Source organism: Nanorana parkeri, unplaced genomic scaffold (genome assembly GCF_000935625.1).
Source record: "Nanorana parkeri isolate BGI_ZX_2015 unplaced genomic scaffold, ASM93562v1 scaffold7, whole genome shotgun sequence".
Lineage (NCBI taxonomy): Eukaryota > Metazoa > Chordata > Amphibia > Anura > Dicroglossidae > Nanorana > Nanorana parkeri.
This window is the reverse complement of record NW_017306275.1, coordinates 55,121-78,077: the sequence shown is the minus strand read 5'-3', so window position 1 is coordinate 78,077 and position 22,957 is coordinate 55,121. Positions and strand designations below refer to the sequence as shown.

Below are 22,957 nucleotides of genomic sequence, written 5' to 3'. Positions count from 1 at the left end.
CTGGAAAGGTTTACTCTGCTCGATTGAGCAGAGCAAACCTTTCCCTGCTCTGGTTTTGTTTTGTTTTCTTTCTGACATCAGAGCCGCCGGCCACCGTCAGTCAGGGAAAAAAAACAGCATAGGAATGCATAGCTAGATTCCTATTGGCTATGTCAATTTGCAATATCCATTAGGAAGCTGGCTATTGCACCCGCCCTCTGCTGCTGTCATTCACTAGCAGAGGACCTGATGGAGAACTTCAGGTCCCCCACTGCTGATTGACAGCAGCAGTGGGCCGGTGCAATAGCTAGTTGGTTATTGCAAAGTGAAATAGCCAATAGGAATCTAGCTATGCATTCCTATGCTGTTTTTTTTTCTTTTTGTCTGGCGGCCGGCGGCTCCGATGTCAGGGGGGGAAAAAAAAACAGAGCAGGGAAAGGTTTACTCTGCTCGACCGAGCAGAGTAAGCCTTTCCAGGAGAAGGTATTTCTCTCCCAGGCGGCCGGGAGCCGCTATCTAATAGCGAGAGACTCCCGGAGCGTCCAGGAAAGTTGGAATGTCTTTAGGCGACCCCTGGCACATCGTCATTCGACACACATGTTGAGAACCGCTGATCTAGAGTCCAGCCTGGGACTTGGAGACAATGCAAAAACTCCATGCAGGTAGTGTCCTGGCATGGATTAAAAGTAAGGAGAACGTGCAAACTCCAAGCACATGGTATCCTGGCTGGAAATCAAACCAAGGACCACAGGGAGAACATGCAAACCCCATGCAGATAGTGTACTGGCCAAGATACAAAGGACCATAGGGAGAGCATGCACAGGAAGAACATGCATCTAGAGTCCTGTCCAGATTTTGAACTGAGAACCCCGGTCCTGCAAAACAGAATTGATCACCACTAAACCACTGTGCTGCTCCTTTCTACTAGCCTGAGGTCATTAAGAATAAAGTTGATCTAAAGCTGAAACTTCGTATTATTTTTGATAGATTAGGGAAGGGTTGATACCCGTCGGCTGTATTGTTTCTCTGCCTGTGCACTGTTGTGAAAACCCTTCACTTCCTGTCTCAGAGACGCCAGCAGAAGTCAGACGAATTCCCCTCTTAGACAGTTGTCACCAGAACAGGTCCTCATTAGAAGATTTCTCATCACCTCTTGTTCTGGTGACAACTCACAAAATGTTGGATTTCCTTTCACTTTCTGTCTCAGTGACAACAGTCATAAGGACAGAGTGGTCAATCTCCCCAGTGGGGACACCACAATGAAAACTTGACATATGGTCTCACCATTCAGAACTTCTAGCCCTGCCAGAAGTATTTTGTGTAGACACAGGAAACTTTCTGGGCAGGCTCGGACATGGAGGAGATCCATCGAGGATGACAGATTGGTTGGAATGTTGGTGTTATTTACTATCAGTGACTGGATGTTTGTTATCAAACCGCATGTTCTGTTTGGGGCTCGTGGAAGGGTGACCCCGGCTAATACTTGTGTACCATAAGAGGTTAATAGTGCTGTGTGTTGGAAGGGGAAATGAACAGTGTAATGCCACTGGTGACCCTCTTCCACATGAATAGTCATAGAGAAGGAGGAGGAAAGGAATTCATTCACAGCCCCCCTCCCTCTCTCTCCCATCCTCTCATACAAATGGACTGCTGTCCTGTCTGATGATCCCTGGGAACAACTGTTTGGAGAGACTCACTGGTCTCTTTCTTCTCCGGATTTCACTGAATGATTGAAGGGGACAGCAGGAAGATGCCAGTGTGTGTTCCCCAGTATTGAGGTAACATTAGATTTCTGCTTGTTCCAGAGGAAGTGGGGTAGGTAAAGATCCCCCTGTTATTTATATGGGCACATTGTTGGTTTGGGGGAGTTGAGTTTCAAAGGGAAACAACACCACAGGCGTAGCAGTATCTTTCACTTTTGTCAGTCATGTGATATGTGGTAAGGCGCACCTTCACACGTGTTTCACTATTACTTCCCCATCAATCACATTCCTGCTCTGCTCAGGTTTCACTGCCAGGATCCCATGTTTCTGAGCCCTCAGGACAGGCTTCCAGGGTTCTTTGTGAGATTCTCATTCTTGCTGATGATGAATCTCTGAAAGGAAAAATGAAACCAGAGGTTTCCCATATTGAATTACAGATACAGGAGGTAGTAAAGGCATATACTGTATCTTTTAGGTTGTAGCCTTGCTTACCATCTATTCTTGATTTTGTATTGTAACCTTATGGTCTTCCTTATATTGCCCTGTGCGAACTGTTGGCGATATATCAAACCTGTTTAATATCAATAATAATAATGTAAGTTGATATAAAGACAGTCATTGTTATATTACACAAGGAGGCTAGATCCGTAACAGTCTACATCCACACTTATAGGCCTTGGTAACACGGGCAGCCGAGAAGCGGTAAAAACAGAAGATCAACCTTTTTACAGCTCCGCCCCCCACAGCTCCCCCCACCCATCTAAAATATAGTGTCCGCTCATGATACTACACATGCCATAACCACAATGCTTTGCGCCTCAGCAAATTTTAAATAGGATGTTGCATTTGGCAGGAAGTGCCACTTTAGAAATACGACCGTTGCAATGAATGAGACTGTGTCTGGGCACGCAGTGGCAGTGCAGTATGACAATGGAGAATCCCCACAGGGTTTAAAAAGAGGAAAACAGCACTGAGGAGAAGGAAGTATTGCCTCCTGAATGCCGGGCAGCCACTGCTCTACCCCCCCTTTTAAAAGCAATCCACCGCAGTCACTTTTCAGAGGGGCAGTGGAGCCTACTGTCTGAACAAGGTCTTGTGTACATAGGCACTTTAGACAGGAACATCCCCATTATGAGACAGCAGAGCTCTGTGACGCTCTGTGTGGCTTCCCAGCTCACTGACATGACCAGGAGCTGGGCAGGACGCTCTGGCTTGCATCCCGACAAGCTCCTGGCAACTGGTGACGTCATTGAGCTAGGCGGGATGCTGGACAGAGCCGCTAACAGTGTGGTCTGGCATCTGCCCAAATCCCAACAACCACCCCCACCCCGGATGACAACTCAGCTCAACAACGGCGGGCTTCTTCTAACCCCCCTGTACCCCACCAAACCTGAGACGACAGTATACCTTAGGACAGCCCTGATTTCAGATGTTTAAATGCTTTTGCCCTGTGTTCACAGGGCGGGCGAGAGTAGGGGGACGTATGGCCGGCTAGTCCCATAGAGAAGCACGGGGGCTTCGTACTGATCACACGCAGCACGGAGCTGTACGTGCCGGCCGATTCCAGTGTGAATGAGCCCTTCATCTTTTGATGGATGAGAAAACTGTGCTGTGGGTACTCATTTTAGGTCTAGGGGGAGTCTGATGTCATGATTGGGTCCGCCAAAAGAGAACGGTTTCTTTTCTTTCTGGACCTAGATGGAGTACAGGGGTAATTGGATGTAAACGGATACATGTCCACCTATATCTTACTCCCCATACACTAACATTGTGCTTCCAATCAGATCTGCCTGAAAAACTGATAGGTGGACCTGATCAGAATGCCCGTGTGAAAGGGGCCTAATATTTAACCCTGAAGGTATTGCTTTAACTCTCAAACCATCTGCTGAGCACTTAGAACTTAAGTGGGCTGTGACCAGAAGAGACCAGAAGATCAAAGTGCTCATTTTGTACTTTTTAACTGCAATAGTGGTCCATAGTGTATCCACGGTGACTTCAAATTTGGCAGGCCTCTGCCCATCTTCTCTGTCCTCCATGATTTTGCCAGTGAGCTAATTCAGTGCATTTACATCTATAAATTTGTAAGCACCCATGTAGACTGGGATTTCCCAAACTGTATGTAATTACACGTGCTTCCACTGATCAGAAATCAACTCTACCTGGGGAAACTATAATGCTTGACAGTGGACTGTTGCAAGAAGTTTTCAGCCAGATCATGTGACCTAACCCCCGACTGAGCAAATCCCTGGAGCCAAGTAACCAATGCTCCTTAAAAATTCTGCTGGACCCTGAATTCCATATTAATTTGTTCACCAGTAACCCAAGCAGATGATTTTATAGTACTTTTAATTTTTTTTTTTTTAAAACATCACATTTTTATTGTTTACATAGTTACATAGTATTTGAGGTTGAATAAAGACATTAGTCCATCAAGTCCAACCTATTAGGATCTCATTCTAGGAGTACCTGTACCCCTGTATATTACGGTCCCTTAAGAAATCGTCCAAAAGTTTCTTGAACAATTCCACATTATTTGCTGAAATCACCGCCTGTGGCAGTGAGTTCCAGACCCTAACTGATCTTACTGTGAAGAACCCCCTTCGCCCCTTGTGCTGGAATTTTTTTTCCACCAATTTTAGGTGGTGGCCTCTAGTTTTTGTAATGGAGTTAATTTTAAACAGTTTATCGCTAATGTTGCTACCACCATTGAACATTTTGTACATGGAGATCATATCCCCCCTTAATCTCCTCACCTCCAATGTGAACATGTTTAAATTTAGTAGCCTTGTCTCGTAGCTCTGGTCCTCCATACCCCTAATTAGTTTGGTTGCCCTCCGCTGGACTTTTTCCAACTCAAGGACATCTTTTCTTAGTACTGGTGACCAGAACTGGACCGCGTACTCCAGATGAGGTCGAACCAATGATCTATAAAGTGGCAAAATTATAGACTTGTCCCTGCAATACATCCCCTTTTTAATACAGGACAAGACCCTGCTAGCTTTGTTTACAGCAGCCTGGCACTGCAAACTACCTTTCAGTTTGTGGTCTACAATGACCCCCAAATCCTTCTCCATTTCTGACTTCCCCAGCGGCATACCCATAATTGTATAACCCATTTGTTTATTTTTAATTCCAAAGTGCATTACTTTGCATTTATCAACATTAAACCTCATCTGCCACATTAATGCCCACTCCCCTATTTTATCCAGGTCCTCCTGTAATGTTATAGTGTCTAAGTCCGTGTCTATTACCCTCCCTATTTTGGTGTCATCCGCAAACACGGAAATATCGCTGTTAACACCCTCCCCGATGTCATTAATAAATAAGTTGAACAATATGGGACCCAGCACAGAACCCTGTGCTGTAAGTTATAAGCCGGTGGTAGACAAATGTGGAATTCGAGAGCCAGATTTTCCAACCTAGGAGCCACCAGGATTTTCTCAATAGCAGCCAACTTGATTGGAAACGACTAAGGAAAATCTCAGAAGTTAGGTTCCAACTAATGTTTAAGGATCATTGGCTACTGAGATTTGTCCAGCCCTGCTGTAAGTAAAGGTTTTTATTGTAGTCATTCAGGGTTTCTCTACAGTACTCATTTGGTGGCTTGCATTTTAAATCTCCTCCTACCAGTTTACTTGCCACCTACATAAAGAATGGAATATGTCCCTTTTTTCAGAATTAGTTTCCAGAATGCTGCTTGATGCCTCCAGACTAAACTACATGTTTGCGTGATCATGTCTCAGCCCCTAAACTCTGTGTTTGGAGACCCTTAAGCCAGGTATATATGCTTCGAATTTCGGACGGTTCTTGGTGAACCTGGTGAAATTTGATGCATGAGTGCCACTGTCGGCACCTTTCTGATCGGCATCCCTTGATCACAGAGCTAGCAGCCAATAAGCCGGCGGCCGCCATCGGAATACAAAGGAACAGCAGGAGATTCCTCAAACAACACGTGTTGATGGAGGAATCTGTTCTATTTTCTTTGTTCAGCTGGTAGGTTGAATGAAGAAAATGGAAGCATGTATACCCGACTTAAGTTGATAGAACTGGTGATCATTCATTAAGATTCCATTTAGAAACAGTTCCACTTAGAAATTTTGGGTATTCCAAAACCATTGCAAAGTTTGGATCCCATAAAGTGAAGTCTCGGGCTACAATTTAAAGGTTTGCTCATTTCTGTATTAAAGGAGAACTATGAGGTGAGTGATTTTCACTCATCCTCATAGTTCTAGCCGACCTGTGACAATGAAAATGTCACAGGTCGGCTCAGTAGATCGGGAAGTGAGCGAGCGCCGGTATGTGTTCGCTCACTTCCCGATCTACTGAGCCGACCTGTGAGCCGCTCGCTCGCTTCTCGATCCTGTCACTGCAGAGAAACGTGACAGGGGAGGGACTGGATTTCCCCCTCACCTGTCCGATCCTCCAGCGCTGACTGGCGCGACGGACGGGGGAGGGGGCGGGTACAGCTGGCCCTGCCTCTAGATGGGCAGAGCCAGCTGTCACTCACGCAGCTGGGCAGATCCAGGCATAATTGTCGGGATCCGTTTCAGCTGCGGTGTATCATTATACCACGAGCTGTATACTGAGCTTTGGGTGACGGGAGGACGCTAGTTTGTGTCCTCCCGTTACCCTTAGGAGAACAATGGTGAAAAGCCCTGACCCCATAGTTCTCCTTTAAGTCATTGGTATCGCTGTTTGAACTGGTAAAATGACCTAATAAATACCTTGGTAAACTTGTATGACTTTATATTGTGTGCTTTATGAATTTATTTTAATACTGCAGTGCAGCAGAACTTGATGTCTGCACATTATTTTCTAGTAAGGTTGAGTGTTTTCTATGTGTATGGTGGGAGGGGCTTGTTTGTCCTTGACACATTCTCAGAGATGGACTTAATTTCCTGCTACAAGACCAAGGCTTTTCAGAGTAATAATATTTTTCCTTCCAAACAGCACATCCAGAAAAGAAGGACACTCTGGTAAACAGCTATTTCTTTTACATAATTTTATGGGGGGAGGTGGGGGTTTTCCCTGCTAGCATTAAAGTGACACTAAACTTAGGCGATAAACCTTAAAAAATGCATTCAAGTACCTTAACTATTAACAAAAATTGTATCTTATTTGTGTATCACTTGGCTGTAGATCCTCAAATCATCTCTGAATTGGTGCTGGCACTGTCCTTCCTTCTGGAGGGTGGCTACTTTTGTCCCCCATGGTCCTTGTGTTTGTTGTAAGGTAGCCACCACTCCTGTGATGGACTACAATCGCAATGCAAATTAGTAAACTAAACGTGAGTTTGTAGTCCATCACAGGAGAGAGCTTGGAGCGGTGGCTACTTTACAACACACACACAGGGACCATGGGGAACAAAAGTAACCACCCTCCATAAGGAAGGAAAGTGTCAGCACCAATTCAGAGATGGTTTGAGGATCTACAGCCGAGTGATACACAAATAAGATACATTTTTGTCACTAGTTAAGATACTTGAATGTATTTTTCGTATTAACTCCTGAGTTTATAGTGTCACTTTTAAGTGATAATGTACCTAGCCAGTTATGGGAAGTGTAGTTAGTTACTATCTAAAATGGCCTTATAGCATAATCACAGTATCATTTTAGAAAATAACATCCTTTCTAATGAAGGGAAAAAAACCCAAAAAACTTTCCGTTTGCTTTTGTATTGTGATCATATCATGTCATATCCTATGGAAAGAAATGGCTTCCATGGTGCAGTACAAGCTGTTTGGAAAGGTTCCTGTACTCCCTGTATGTAGGGATATGATGTACTTGTTCTCCCATTCAGATCCCCGTGTGTAAGCATGATGTCTTAGCCCTGTGCATTTGCATGACATTAATGCGCGTGTGCACATGTTACACTGTACTTTTGTACCATGTGATTTGGTGTGCTACACCACACATGCTTTAGTAGGTGCGTTTGGGATGCCATTAAGAATGAACGACATCAGTGTATCTGCAAAAAATCATGCGTCTTAATGCACTGCTGGAATGCACATGATTTCACATGCTTTCCCCCACTGCATAGGTGTGTCCCAAGGCTTTGGAGTGCAAAACAGCTCCTCGCCCACTGCTTTGGCTTTTTTGTGGCTCCTTGGGTAAAAGACTTTCCTATGGCACACTTTGCACATCATAGTAGAATGTGTTGTCATTGCACAATTAAAAATAACTGGAGCGTGTTGTGTTCCTGTGTCGGAGAAAGCCGAATGATTAGAAATCTTCATTGACGCGGTTTCATTGTATTATTTGATTTACAGTTAGTAACAAGTGTATGTAATATGATGGGGGTGGGGGGGGGAGGAAACATTATTATCTAAAAAAACCTTTCATGATGGGATTGCAGTACAATATGGCCTCCTAGTAGTAGTCAGTGTAGTCATGGACATACTAGGTCTCTTCTTTCCGTTAGAGCCTGAGAAAGAGGTTTCCTCGAAACGCGTCGCTCCCCGGTGTTATCCCGAGTCTTCTCCCCACTTGTGACTCGCTAAGCAGGCTACTCTCAAATAGCCTTTTTTACAGTTTTATTACAGTTTTTTTAACAGCTTCTTCCCGTACACAGTCAGACGCTACATGCGCTGTCGTTACCAGACCCTTAGGGACAGGACTGCTCTCCGCTCCAAGCACCGTCCTGACAGCTGCAGAGACGGGTGCTTGTACAGCCTAAGCACCACCAAGTCAAATCCAGCGTTCTACCCACGCACCGTCCACGCACCGTCCCCCTTTCAGTCCACACAAGAGTGATAACGGATACAGCCCCAGCACTGCCTTGTCTCCCCTCCTGGCCATCAGTCTTCCATTTTTCAAACTGCGGCTGCCAGTTCCCGCGACTACTTCAATCCAAGTACCCTGGACCACTCGACCCTCCTAGAAGGCCACCCCTCTCCTGGTCCTCTCCCACTCAAATGTAAGTGTGGTTTTTCCTTTACACATCTGTCAGCACCAATGTTTTAAACAGGTACCCTGCAAGTTTTGCACCCTGTTGTGAGATTTGTTTATAGTAAGCACAGGTCCTCCTACTGTTTTTCTGGGCAGCACACTGCATTTTGTTCATTTTGAGCCCATTTCCAAGAGCGCTGTTTGTCCATTTACAGTTTTTTCTCTTCTTTCTTTCTCTGGTAATGTCATACTGAAATCATAAGGTTGCACCGTGCTGCCAAACATACTAACATTAGGGGCCCCACTTTGATTTCTAAGCAGGGATCATTTTCTCTAAACTGGCTTCTCTTTAAAGCTGAACTCCATGCAAACCACTAAATACACAGATTAAAAAAATTCTCTTCATTTCTGAAGTACCACAATAAATAACCAGACGGATGACACCACTGATAGTTAAAGAGTTTATCAAATCGTACGAAAATCACTGGATTAGTGGCGTTTCCGTACTGAAAAAAATTGCAACATGAACGCCGCACGTGCGCAAGCAAAAATCCATTATGTCGATCGCCGAAGTTCGGTCATTTGATATTGATAACGAACGATTATCGAAACGACATTGGTCTGTGCATGATGGGCTATTTGAGCTAGAATTGAAAGAGGGTTCTTGGCAGCAACAGAAATTCCCAAACGAAAATCGCAAAATGTATGGCCAGCTTTAGGACCCTCCAGTCATTGGGTCCAGTACAGTGTGTGTTGGACATGAGGAAGCCAATGGACATACCATCACTGCAGTGAAGGATGTGAGGCCGGAGGGAGCGCTGTGACAGGGGCTGGTTCTAGGGTTTGGGTGAGTATAACTTTTTATTTATTATTATTATTATATTAGTCCCCAGATAAAAACCAGCAGCGGGGCTACCCCCAGCACTGCAAGAGTAAATCATATTTTTCCCTGGGGTTTTTCTTGAAATACTTGCCTTTCCAGCTTGCAGTGTGTCAAATCATTGCTATCCTGAAGAGCTACAGGTGCCTCTAGTATCTGATACTCCCAGTGGATGCTGTGGTTCCTCTTGTTTACACCTATGCCACTACAGGACACCGAAGTGAAAGAACAGCAGCAGACTGACAAGGTCATCTTTCTGCTTACTCTGCTCTCTCTTGTCTGTAGATTTGCATGCTGCTGCTGTTTAGAGGATCGCAAGCAGCAGATGCCAAGTTGAATTTAGTTACTGGCATTAGCTGCATCTTCAGAAAATACATGAAATTGCTCATGCAGAGCTATATTTTATTATATATTTTTATCAGGCTGGAGTACAGCTTTAATTCACCATTTAACTGCATAGAAAAGCTTGTGTACCTGTGTGGGTGTTCTAACAAGATACATGCGTGGACTGAAGTGGCCTAGACACATCGTGCCTCATATTAATGGAGGCTCCTGGTGTTGTTTGCCTGGAAGATACAGTGTGGGAAGGCTGCGTCCTGACAATTTGATGCGTGGGAGGCAGCACTATTCCTCTCATCATCTCAAGTCTGCACAAGTGTCTCAGACGCAATTGAATCTACCCACTTTGCTCCGTGTGAGCTTTGTTGAAGAGCTCGGGGTCAGGCAAATGAATATGGAATTCAGGAACTGATCTGTTGACACCAATTAGAGAGAACCTCAAAAGTTAGGCACCAGCTGTAACTTTGCAAGGGGCATTGGCTACCTGGCTCCTGGGATTTGTCCAGCCAACTGGTTAAATATAAAAACATATAATGGAAATTAAAGCTTTTTTGCCTTTCAGAGATATATATTTTTTAAATGATTATTTCTGTTTGCCCAGTTCTGAGATTAAGGTCCCGTTCACACTGTGTGCAGTGACTGGTGCTTTCCTGCACTTGATCAATACCATGTTCCACAGGAGAACATAGAAAACAATTTTTCTGCGTGCTCTGTTCACACTGCTTTCAAAGAACCCTAGCCAACAGAATAAAACAGATTGTTTTAGCATGTGGCTGGTGTGAACGAGCACTTACACAGCTATGCCACACCACACAGTCCTGTCGGGCAACGCTTTTCCTGCCGCAGTTCAGTAATGCTGGCTATACACCTGCAGATTCTCTATGGTCAGATCCATGGAAAAAGTGCAACAGATTCCTCCATCTACACTAAAATGTGAGAATGGAGGAATCTCCCACTGGGCCAAGCTTCAGTATCTTGCTAATTGGGCCCCTCTGGCTGTCAAAACACCTGAACAATCTGATTGGATGCAGGCATTGTTCAGGTATTTTGAGAGCCAGCGGTGCCGACTAGCAAGATACTAAAGCTTGGCGCAGTGGGAGATTCCTCCATCCACACACAGTTTAGTGTAAATGGAGGAATCTGTTGCATTTTTTCCATCTGACCATAGAAAGTGTGCAGATAATCTATAGGTGTGTGGCCAGCTGTACACTTATAGGTTCCTTCCCCATCCTGTGACTGGACAGTGAAAAGAGAAGCAGCAAACTGATGAGCTCATCCCTCTGTCACCCTTTTCTCTCTTCTCCTGTTGGCATGCTCCTTGCACTGCATCATAGCTGACTGGCTCCTGGTGCTGCTTCTCCCTCCCCAAACTGAGCTTTTCTGTACTGGAACTAAAAAGTCTAATAAGTCAAATTCAGATACTTACACTGCTTGCAGTTCATAAGTAAGTTTAATGATATAGTAATAAATACAAAACTAAATCAATTTGTCTATTTTTTATATCTGTTCTTCTGTTTTTCAGCTTAAGGTTGTAACATACTAGAATGCAGATGTGTTCTTCGGTTATTAAAGGGTATCTGTACCATTCTATAAAGCTCTCAATCTTTTTTGCAATAATGAATCAAAATCAAACAAACATTGCCCAGCAAAGTATTTCTTTAAATTTTTGCCTAAATGCTACCAGTCATCATGTAGTCGTCCACTGCAAGATCACAGGGGGCAGAGCAGTCTCTATGAGCTGTCCATCTACCAGCTTGTAAAAGGGAGAAGAAGGGAGGGAGAGCAGAGGAGTGGCTCGCCCTGCTGTGCTTGTGTTTGTGGAGACATACACAGCTTGCTAGCACAAGGGTGGCTCCATAGGACCATGCAAGGGAAAGGAGTCACCCTAAAACAGGAAATCGGGGTCCGTGCACAGTGGACCAGCTGATTCTTCAGGAAACTGAAACTTTTAAACCCCAAGGAGCAGAATCCATTGTAAGCAATATCATCAGCATTTATAATAGCTTAAAACCATTTTGACTTTAACATCACTAAACATAAGGCAGCCTGGCTAGTCAGAACTACTTCTGCTCCTTGTAAAATGAGCTCTGCACACTGTGTTTTGAATCTGTTTACCGTCATCGGCTGAGATGCTTCTATCTGTGACCCCGGGGTGTATCTTGATGAGGACAAATGGGTGGGCCTGCTTTATTCTGGCCATTATACTATATGAGCAAACATTAGGCAGGCCCACTCCCTTGTTCATATGATCCAATCTAAGAATCCCTGATTGAGGCAGCTGTAAACACTGGGCCTGGACGGCGTGGTACAGTGGTTATCTTACAAGGGCGCTAAAGTACTCGCTTTTATCTGGAAATACGGCCGTGTTCTACTCATGCCAGATTTTACGTAAAAGCACAGCTAGCCTTTAAAGCAAGATTGGACAGATTTTATATTTGTCATCAGGTTCCTTAATGAGCAGCATTCCACAGTTTAGAGCTGCCAGAACATTACACGAAGAATAGCAGATCCATGTTTTTGCAAAGTGTTTCTGAAGTGAATCTGAATTTTTAAAAAAACCCCATGGCTTTGGGAACTGCATGCTCACCCTTTTTAATATACTTTGTCAGCAAGAGGACTAGGTGTCCCTCTGTGTAACAGGGTGCGGAGTTCCTGAACCTCTTCCTGCTCTCAGCTCCTGTGCACTCCTATGCTGACTGATTTACACGTTGGCTGTCACATGACTCACAAGCCGAGCACGTCTCTGATATTTCTTTAGTGTATACATACTGTATATACTGCTGCACCCCTCTAGCTTGAAATCTGAAGTCTTTGCTACACACATACATTGTGGGGCTAGATTTTGAGTTGCCAGTACCAGTTTGGCATCTCGCTTAAGAGTACCCAGAGGAAACCTTCATAAACACAAGGAGAGCACACAGATTCTATGTGTGCCCCAACACTCCCCAAAGAACAACCCACCATTCAGCACTTCTCTAAGGCCAGCCTTGGAGAAGAACTCCGGGGTAATCAAACGCTTACCCTTGCATTGGGGCTACCCCCGCATTGCAAGAGTTAAGTGCTCATTTTGACTAAGGGGGTTCAAATAAAGCAGTTTTACTCACCTTATCCTCGGTCCCGCTCACCTTATCCTCGGTCCCGCTCACCTTATCCTCGGTCCCGCTCACCTTATCCTCGGTCCCGCTCACCTTTATCCTCGGTCCCACAACAGTCAGCGGTTGCTTCCCCCCCCCCTTCTGCTCTGACTACAGAATGTTCCCCCTTTTGGACCTAATGTGGTGAATGAACCTGCATTGGACATAATGGGGGTCAGTGGTCCTTAGACCACCAGATCCCTGGGGGAGAAAAGGCTGCAGGGACCAGTCTAGCAGTCCGGAGGCAGCTAGCAGGCTCGAGGAACAGGTGAGTATATCTGCTTTATTTGAGCTCCCTAGACAAAACGAGCACTTCACTCTTGTAGTTCGGGGGTAGCCCCACTGCAAGGGTAAGTTTTTTGGGGGGTTTTTTCCCCAAAGTTGTTCTTTACCCAAAACCTGCCATTGCTCTTATGGGCAGAGCCCTGCGTACAATCTTGTCTTCATTCCTTAGAACATTCCTTGGAGAGTTTGGTCCATACTGACATGATAGCATCACACAGTTGCTGCAGGTTTGTCTGCTGCACATCCATGATGCGAAGCTCCACCAGCCTGAACCGTTGATACAAGTCAAGATGGATCCATGCTTTCATGTTGTTTACATCAAATACTGACCCAACCATCCGAATGTCGCAACAAAAATTGAGACTTCTCAGACCAGGCAACATTTTTTTCTAATCTTCTATTTTACAATTTTGATGAGCCCATTGCAAACTGTAGCCTCAGTTTCCTGTTCTTAGCTGATATAAGTGGCACTCGGTGTGGTCTTCTGTGGCTGTAGCCCATCTGTTTCAAGGTTCAATGTGTTGTTACATCCGAGGTATGCAGAAGAGCATCACTGAACACACAAGTGGTTATTTGATTTACTGTTGCCTTTCTATCGGCTTGAACCAGTCTTGCCATTCTCCTCTGACCTCTGGCATCAACAAGGTATTCTTGGCAAGAGAGCTGCTGCTCACTGGATATGTTCTCTTTTTCGGATCATTCTCTGTAAACCCGAGAGATGGTTGTGTATGAAAATCCCAGTAGATTGGCAGTTGCTGAAATACACAAACCAGCCTGCCTGGCACCAACAACCATGCCGTGTTAAAAGTCACTTAAATCACCTTCCTTCCCCATTCTGATGCTCGGTTTGAACTTCAGCAGACTATCTGGACGATGTCTACATGCCTAAATGTATTGAGTTACTGCCATGTGATTGACTGATTAGATAATTGTGTTAACGAGCAGTTGAAGAGGTGTAGCTAATAAAGCGGCCAGTGAGTGTATAGGTGCCCATACACTGTGTGATTATCGCACGATAATCGCAGGAAATCCAGCGATCGTACGATAATCGCAAAGTGTATGGCAGACGTGCGACCGTTTTTACTGTACGGTCGCACGTCTTTTGTCTAAGGAGCATGTTCGAAAATCTTACGATTTTCGGCTGGTTTGTGGCATGCTCGGGAGACAAATGCCGAACGGGCCGGTGTGCGCACGCGCACACTGCCCGTTCAGCATTGCGGTCATCAGAAGCCCGCCCGTCAGCGAGGCGTGCTTGCGATGATCGCAAGTACGATCTGCCTGTCCAAGATGGGCAGATCGTACATTTTTTTAAATTACTTTACAACCATCGCAAGACTAAGGTCTTGCAATGGTTGTAAAGTGTATGGCCACCTTCAATCTATATCCAGTGACCGTATGTTATAAGACAATGATTTACAACGAGTATGCAGATTAGGAGTTTGGACTTGTCAATATCTGGAAAGTATTGAAAGCAGAGAGGGCCAGCTAGGATGGCAGTGGCAGCTTCTGGATTTCTCTTGGTACAGGTTTCCTTTTAGTTCAGTAGTATGCCTTCTTCTTTGTGAGAGGCAGTTGTGGTTACACCTTGTTTATATTGCAGCTTTGTGCTTTTGTTTCCGCCCAGGCTCTGTTTATTCTTGCGTGGACGCCCAGTTTTTTTCCTTTTGTTTCATCAGTTGTCCCCCCTCCCCATTTGGCACAGATTAGAAACAAACTTTTTTTCCTCTTTACTTTTGTAGTAAAGACCTGCATTGAAAATATATAATATAAAATATCGGCAAAGAGATCCCTGGATATTCTGCTTCTGCAGGGGAAATCAGCTGTTCTTCACAACATCCTGGCTGGGAAAACAATATGTAGGTGGGGTGGAGAGAACACAATACAAATATCCTACAATATGATTTCGGCTCACTATGTGATCGTACAATCCTATTTAGATCTACCACCCACTATGTAGTAGAAGGACCTGCCTTGTTTGATACAAATTTAATGGCTTCTTAAGGTTTGTTCTCATATGATACAGTTTTGGTAAATCTAAAGGAGATTGCATAGTGTATGTAATGATTATTTGACGTTACAACTATTATTTTCAGAAATTACTATCAATATGAGCTGAAAATAACCACATTATAAAAAAAACACATGCATTCTAATGTAGTGAATGGGCATTGCCGATCAAAAACAATTGTAAACAACCCCCCGCTGTTTTATTGTATGTTTGTTTGTAAATGTCATTATTAACAGCTTTTATGTGAATTTAATATTTTAATTTAAATAATATTTTAATCTTTGGGCCCATTCACACCACATCCAGATCACCACCAGACCAGTTTGTTTCTGGCCTCTGTATCCCTATGCTATTTCTGGCCTCTGTTCACACCACGCAGTTCGAGACCAGACCAGACCAGAAAAATACTGCAGGTCTCATTTTGCCCGGTCCAGATCTGGTCCGGAAAATGGTGTGAACCGCAGATCCAGTGCATTCCAGACCAGACAAAATGAGACATAGTATTTTTCTGGTCTGGAACGGACTGCGCTGGTGAGGCCAAAATTAGCATAGGGGATACATTGGGATGTATTTTGGTTCGGAAAGAATCTGGTTTAGAGATGATCTGGATGTGGTCTGAATGGGCCCTAAAGCGGAAGTATTGGGAGAGTACTATATACTCTTCCTGATACTTAGAGCCGGCATGGGACACTGCAGATGTAGATCTATGTTCTGAGAGCTGAGAGATCGTGTGACCATTGATTGCTCAGCCCACTGCTTCTCCTTGCAGAGAATGGTCTCTGTCGCTCATTGAAGGGGCAGAAAGGGGAGTAGTGGGCATAGATTGCTCTGGACCTAGAGAGGCAGACCCTACTGTCAATCAGGTAGCGTGGTGGATCCTGACAATATTGTCGGGATCTTTCCTAGCTGCATTGTCTCTCTGCACTGTCAGCAGATAGCAGGCAGTAACCAGCTATAAGCTGACTTTGGGTCACAGTAGTGCATTAGTGAATGTATTCCTCTGACCCAATAAAGTAAAGCCCCCCAAAAAAGGGTCAACTTTAGTTCATTTTTAAGTAACACATTCATAATCACTCAAGTTACCTGCGATGCCAGAGGTTTGTCATCTAATGGGTAGATACAGAGAGATGTAGGATACCCAGTATTCATGTCTTTGAAACCTAATATTTCTATATTTGTGTAAATGGAAACAAATGTGGCACGTATGCAATGACCAGCTGTTGGAGTGTAGCGCCTCTTTTGTTGTCTCAGCCAGGGGCTTTCCTGTGACTGAACTGGAATGGAAATAGAATAAGCAAGGTTTGTATGGCTCTATATTACAAAATGCTGGGGTTATTAGTTCTGATGAGTAAATAGATACACAAGTTGGATGAATTTGCTACAGATGTCTCCAATCTTCAGATTCCGATCCTGATTTGGGTGATTTTCGTCCACTATATCTTCTGACTCATTAGAGACTGCTTTGGATATGATTAGGAGCAGCCAGTGGAGTCCAGAGATGGGAGTCTTTAGAGCTCCAGCACATTATGCAGGCCATTCCAGAACAGAGTATTGTCAGAGTATTACCTGTGTCTGAAGGGGCTTAAAAATCTGAAGTCACGCCATGCACATTCTATGGCTAGATTTCAAGATGAGATATCTAGATATATATATGTGTGTGTGTGTGTGTGTGTGTGTGTATGTATGTGTATATATATATATATATATATATATATATGTATCTTGAGTACCCAGAGGAAGACTTCATAAACACAAGGAAACCATTTTACATATGTCGTTTTTTCGATCAACTTTTGTCATGAGGCCAGTCTGAAAATTCATGGCCAACAGTGATTGCTGCCAATCCAGCTGAAGTCACCATTTGGATGTTCTGACAGCAGCATACCTGGGAACGATAAAAAAAAAAACAGCCAGCACATGGCCAGCTTTAGATATAAACCTTGCTTTTCTGCTCTGTAAGATAAGAAATCAAATCTTTTACTGTCCTCATATATGGAAGACCAAAGATTCCCTTTTGCAGGTGTACATTCAAAGCAACCTCATTAATACACAATCACAACAAATTGCACACAAGCTGTAGAGTGCTGAAGTCTTGGGAAATGCTTTTGCAGTTTCCATTACAGAAACTTCCTTCCTCTTTTTCCAGGCTTTCTGTTTGTAGAAAAAAAGACAATAGAAGCTAAGGAATGATTGCCTTTGACTTGAAATAACATTTGTGACGTAGTGTTTAAACATTTCTAAATGTGTCACTAAAACAGTGCATTTATTTTATGTTCTTTTGTGGTTTAGTTATTTTTTTAATATGTAAAAGATGAGTGATATTTATTTCTTTCAAACTAATATAAACAGGATTGTTTGTAGGAAATAAGCTCTGTGTAGATGAGGTGCTGTTTGGCTGATGATACAAATCGCATAAACGTCGAGCCTGGTCCAGTATCTTCCTACCTCCTGAGCCTAAAGCTGGCCATACACTGTTATATTTTTTTCATTCAATCTGCAACTTAACGAAAAAAATATAACCAATTCCTCCACCATCCCCCCCATAAACTGCGTGAATCTCCCTCTATGTGCTTTGTATTGCGGGTGTGCCGCTGTCCGAATGGTGACGACAGCCCAAAGATTTTCCATCCGGCTCCTACGATCCTGTGATCAAAGGATGCTGGACAGAAGGGTGCCGACAGAGCCAACCACTACGTGAGTTTCGGCCAGTTCACAAAGAACCGGCTGAAATTTATATAGTGTGTGGTCAGCAATCACCATTTACACTTGTGTGATGTGAAGCACTTTATGCATGGCAATGGAATTGCATTATTTTCTATGGGGCATGTTCACTCCTATGCAACATACTTCCATGCAACTTGGAAACTGGTGCAGGCACCTTTTTTGGCTTCTTCTGTACTGTGGTGTGTTTTTAGCCCCTTAAAGTGTATTTCCACGTGTGCAACACAATTGGGATAACACCTATTTTATGTTTGTTACATGTTCCCATTCACATAGCATAAGGTTAAAAAAAATGCTTCTTGCAGTTTAAATAGCTTTTACTTGGGTTAGGGTTTCCTTCTTTGTAATGTTAGGAGGGGTTGCGAGGTGTTTGCATTATATGTTTATGAGAGAAACCCAATCCTCAAATTTCAGTCCTAAGATTATTCCAATGCTGAGCGGGCAGTGTGCGCTTGCGCACACCGGCCCGTTCGGCATTTGTCTTCCGAGCACGCCACTAACCTGCCGAAAATCGTATGATTCTCGGCGGGTTTTTGAGCGAGCTCGGAAGACAAAAGACGTGCGACCGTACAGTAGAAACGGTCGCACGCCTTCCAATACACCTGGCGATTATCGTATGATCGCGGTATCACCCGCGATTATCGTACGATAATCGGCAGGTGTATGGGCACCTTTTAGACTTTAATGTCACTTTAAGTCCCGACTCGTTATTTTATCAACAGGGAATCTGGGTGGACAGGGAGAGTGGAGCCTGGATCTTCTACGGTTCACACACAGTTTTGGTTGCCTATACCTTTGGATGCAGGGCTCCATATGCCATTTTTTTCATGGTAGACACTGCTTGTGAGTTTTTAATGCTCATTTTGAGTTCCTGAGAATTCTATCAGGTTTATGTTTTACATGATGATATTTGTTTCATGTTATGATGTATAGGGTATTCTATTTTAACCTAATTTCCGATGAACTTTACAGTTAATTTGAGATCCTCATTAAAATGCAGTCATATTATGGCAAGATACCTTGGAAGGCCTCACCAGCTGCATCAAGGAGCAGCTGTATACAGCAGTGTGTGCACACTCTGGTGTGCTTGCAGCTTCAGATTTCATTCTCAGTTTCACCCTCACAGAAATCTGTGAACAAAAATGACATTTATTTATAACCCAAATCCCTTCCCCCCCTCTTTTTTCCCCGGTTTTTTTTTTACTTTTTGTGCCACACATACCATGGCGGTAGCAGTAGGGGACCAAATGCGACTCCTGAGACTCCAGTGAAGTCACATTGTTCAGCTGCCAGTATAGATTCCAAAAAGTTAAGCCAAACACTAAAAGATTTATTTATTTATTTTTTTCATCTGATTCCTCCATCCATGCTAATGTGAGACTGTATTGGAGACTAAAGTGAATGACTCCACACTTGTGGGGTAGAACTCTAACATTTTGTTTTAAGCTGAAATCAAGCTAAAATGAAAATTGACCCTTGAATTGGGGCTCTCCCTGCACTGCAAGGATTAAATGCTTGTGTTTGTCTAGAGGTAATAGAAATTAATGTTACTATTTCTGTGAGCATTTAACCCTTGCATTGTGGTTGGAGTCTCCCTGCTAGGGTTCATTTTTATTGTTACCAGAGTACGGCTTTAGTAGGATAAATTGGTGTAGATTTCAGCAGCAAGTCAGTCCTTAGTAGAAGCCAGCATGGAAATGTAAGAATCCGGGGAAAGTGTGTTTCCATGAACAAGAGTAGAAAAGATTGTTAGGCTACATTGATGGCCATGTAGGATATGCAGCAGATTTGAGTCTGAATGTGACCAGCAGCATAGGTAGACATTAGAATTAGAAGCGTTTGTATTGCTGATCACTTTCGTGATGGAAAATCACTTTGATTATTGACCGTTCCAGTTGGCCCACAGAACAAGGAAGAGATCTTTAACCCTGCATTCACCACATGCGTGCCTTGAGAAGAAAGTGGAGTTCTCATATGAGAAAGAATGGGCACTTGCTTTACAGCAATTCTCAATGAGAGATCTGCCCATTCTTGGCAACCCTGAAATTGAAACGCCAAAATATCAAGGTGGAATACCCATAGTATTTATAACAGCATAAGGTGCAGTTGACATCCTTCTGACCTGCTTCAAGGGGGGTTTTGCATTTCTATAGTTTTGTATTGGGATGAAAAACGTGCTTGAAGCAAACTTAAGCCCGTCGGCACAAGCCCTAATTCTGTTTGGCCAGTCTTGTTCTTGACATACTACTGCCGCACTGCATAGCCAGCAGTGTGGCACCATTATTACTTGTTGCAGTTCCCTGTGTCACCTTCTGATTGCCCCATGAAAGGGCCTCTTTGCACTGCCGGGGACCATCTCGTGCTGTCCTTTACCTGTGAGTGGCACAAACACCACCTGCTCCAGCTTTCATTGTATGCATCGAGAGCACATTAAGATTCCGTATAAACTGCATAACCTCTCACTGTTCAGAAACCAGAAGTGCATGTTGATTGTGGAAAGATAGTATAGATAACATTGGCACCAGCTGTCCGAATACCTGAATTGTGGCTGCAGTGTTTCTCTTCTGCTCAGTCCCTTCAATTTTGCAATTGAAGTTTGGCGAGCCGGGTGGTGCTGGCAAACCATGGGTTGAATTCCAGCCGATCCATGCATGCCCCATGTTTGTAATTTGTGCTGGTTGCAAGCGTTCTCAATCATGTGAATGCTTGAACACATCTCTTTAACAGCAGGAAGCGCAAGACATTAGTCTGACATTCACATCCCTTTCTGTCCATATAATGACGGTAAATGCACTTCTTTGTGTGATGACATTTGCTGGATGTATAGTGCACCTTGTAAGACATGACCTAATGTAAATATAAATAGCTGAATATCCTGTAATCTCCAGGTAGATCTGTACTTTGACCGCATGACTCGCCCTGACGCCAGAACATGGCCAGTAACTACATCTGCTTCATTATTGATGATCCTGTCCCCTGGATTGTCTGTGTCAGCTCTTACTGCATGTAATGTGCTTTCTAGGATTGCTGTGTAATTTTACCCTCTCCTACCGTGGAATGTAAAAATTAACACGTTGCATTACTTGTTTGTATTGTTGACACTGGAAATTGTCTGAAAGAAATCGCTTGGTATAAATAACAAACTGAAATCATTTCCCCAAACTGTCACAGTTTTACTACCATTCCTAACAACAGAAAACAGACACTAAACAATACAATGGCATATGAGGACGTGATGTGGCCCAATAATTATAAAGCCAAGGCAAAGAGGATGTCCAAACTATTTACCACTCCTTTCAATCAGGCCGGTTCACACTATAGCATGATGCTAAGGGTATGGTATCCACGTGTTTAATGCACACTGTCACAGTTCAGTGTACTGCATGCTGTTGCAATACCATTTAGTCTGAATGGCACCTCGCAGCGGGTGGTCTTTGGGCTGCAAAAGCTGGTGGTGGGGGGAAAGGAAAAGGGGGTGCATTGTAGTACCATTCAGAACACAATGCTATAGTGTGAAGTGACCCTTAGAGGGTTTTCCTTTGCTATCCCTACAAGGAGGCTGACGTGCCCTTTTGTGGGGCTCATGGCATTTCCGCTCTCTGTAATGGCAGCACGTACAGTGCAGAAGATTGCTTTCATATTCAAGTCCATGTAAGCAACATTCTCATGTGCAGTTTAGCTTTCAGGTTAACTTAGTATATCAAAGCCAGGGGTGGGCAAATAATAGGAGATTGATCCAGTAACACATTTCCTGTCCTGGGATGATAATGCTCACTCATGGTACTGTATATATGGAAGTGCAGCATGGACAGCCTAAGGCTGGCCATACACTGATACATTTTCGGTCGGAAATTTTCGTTGCTGCCAAAAACCCTTGTTCAATTCTAGCTCAACTAGCCCATCATGCACAGACCAATGTGGATTTCGATAATCGTTAAATCGTTAGTAATACCAACTCGACGAATTTCTTTGATCGACAGAATGGAGTTTAGTTTGCGCATGTGCAGTGTTCTTGCTGCAATTTTTCATTTGATTTTCGTTCGATTCGAAAAAAGTTTTTCAGTCTCACCCTCGAGTGGGATTACAGTAAAAAAAAAATCGTTGGTGTCCCATCAACTGTTCCATTATCGTTCAAAAGACCATTTGTGGACGACTTCCGAACGAGAAGCGAAGAGTGTATGGGCACCTTGACGCAAAGCTGGACAAATCCCAGGAGCCAGGTAGCCAATGCTCCTTAAAAATTACAGCCTGTGCCTAAGGCTACATCCACACCTATGGTTTAGGTGCATTTTGGTATTCCTAGGTCAGGAACTTGCAGTTTCCTGCAGCAGGAATTCCAAATCTTCCATTTACAAGCGACAGCGGCTGTATTTGAAAGCGGCAGAACGCTGACACACCACATGAAATCGTATGCGATATGATTACATGCGGTTAGGAATCAATCACTATCGTGTCACACGGCTGTCACACGTGATCATTAGCTTGAACGGGTGACAGCCGCCACTTGTAAATGACAGATTTGGAATTCCTGTAACAGAAAATCGCAAGTTCCTGCTGCAGGAATACCAAATTGCACCCACTTGGTAGGTGTGAATTTTGCCTGATTTTTGTGGTTTTCTCTAGTTGTCAATGGAGCGGCCTCCTTAAAAGAAAGTAAACATCCTGCTCGCTCATTCCATATTAGTTTGTTCACCTCTGGCCTAAGACTAGGTTCACATCTTTGCAACGCGACAATGCATGTGCAGTGATGCATGTTTTTATGTGCTTCACCTTGTGTTGCGTTATGGCAGCCCATTCATTTGCAAGGGCTGCCCAAGGCACAGAAATCACACCAAAGGCAGTGCACCACAATGCATGGTAATGAGTTATACTTTGCACTGCAATAAATGTGCATTAGGGTGGAATGATTACCAATAAAAAAGGAATGGCCCTGCGGAACACCTACAATAAAAACAGTCAGGAGCATGCACAATTTCACACACATGGATGGGAACAGCCCCAGACAGGAATTGTGTTCCTGC

The 22,957-nt window shown here is 43.8% G+C and overlaps 1 protein-coding gene across 1 annotated transcript in view; it reads left to right on the top strand.

The window, feature by feature from the left end:
• The first annotated feature begins 1,687 nt into the window (after positions 1–1,687).
• YES1 (YES proto-oncogene 1, Src family tyrosine kinase) overlaps positions 1,688–22,957 on the top strand; it is a 57,327-nt gene continuing 36,057 nt past the window's right edge. Inside the window, exon 1 of the mRNA XM_018553813.1 lies at positions 1,688–1,757. The gene's annotated coding sequence lies outside the window, so the exon portion shown is untranslated. The remainder of the gene's footprint in view (positions 1,758–22,957) is intronic.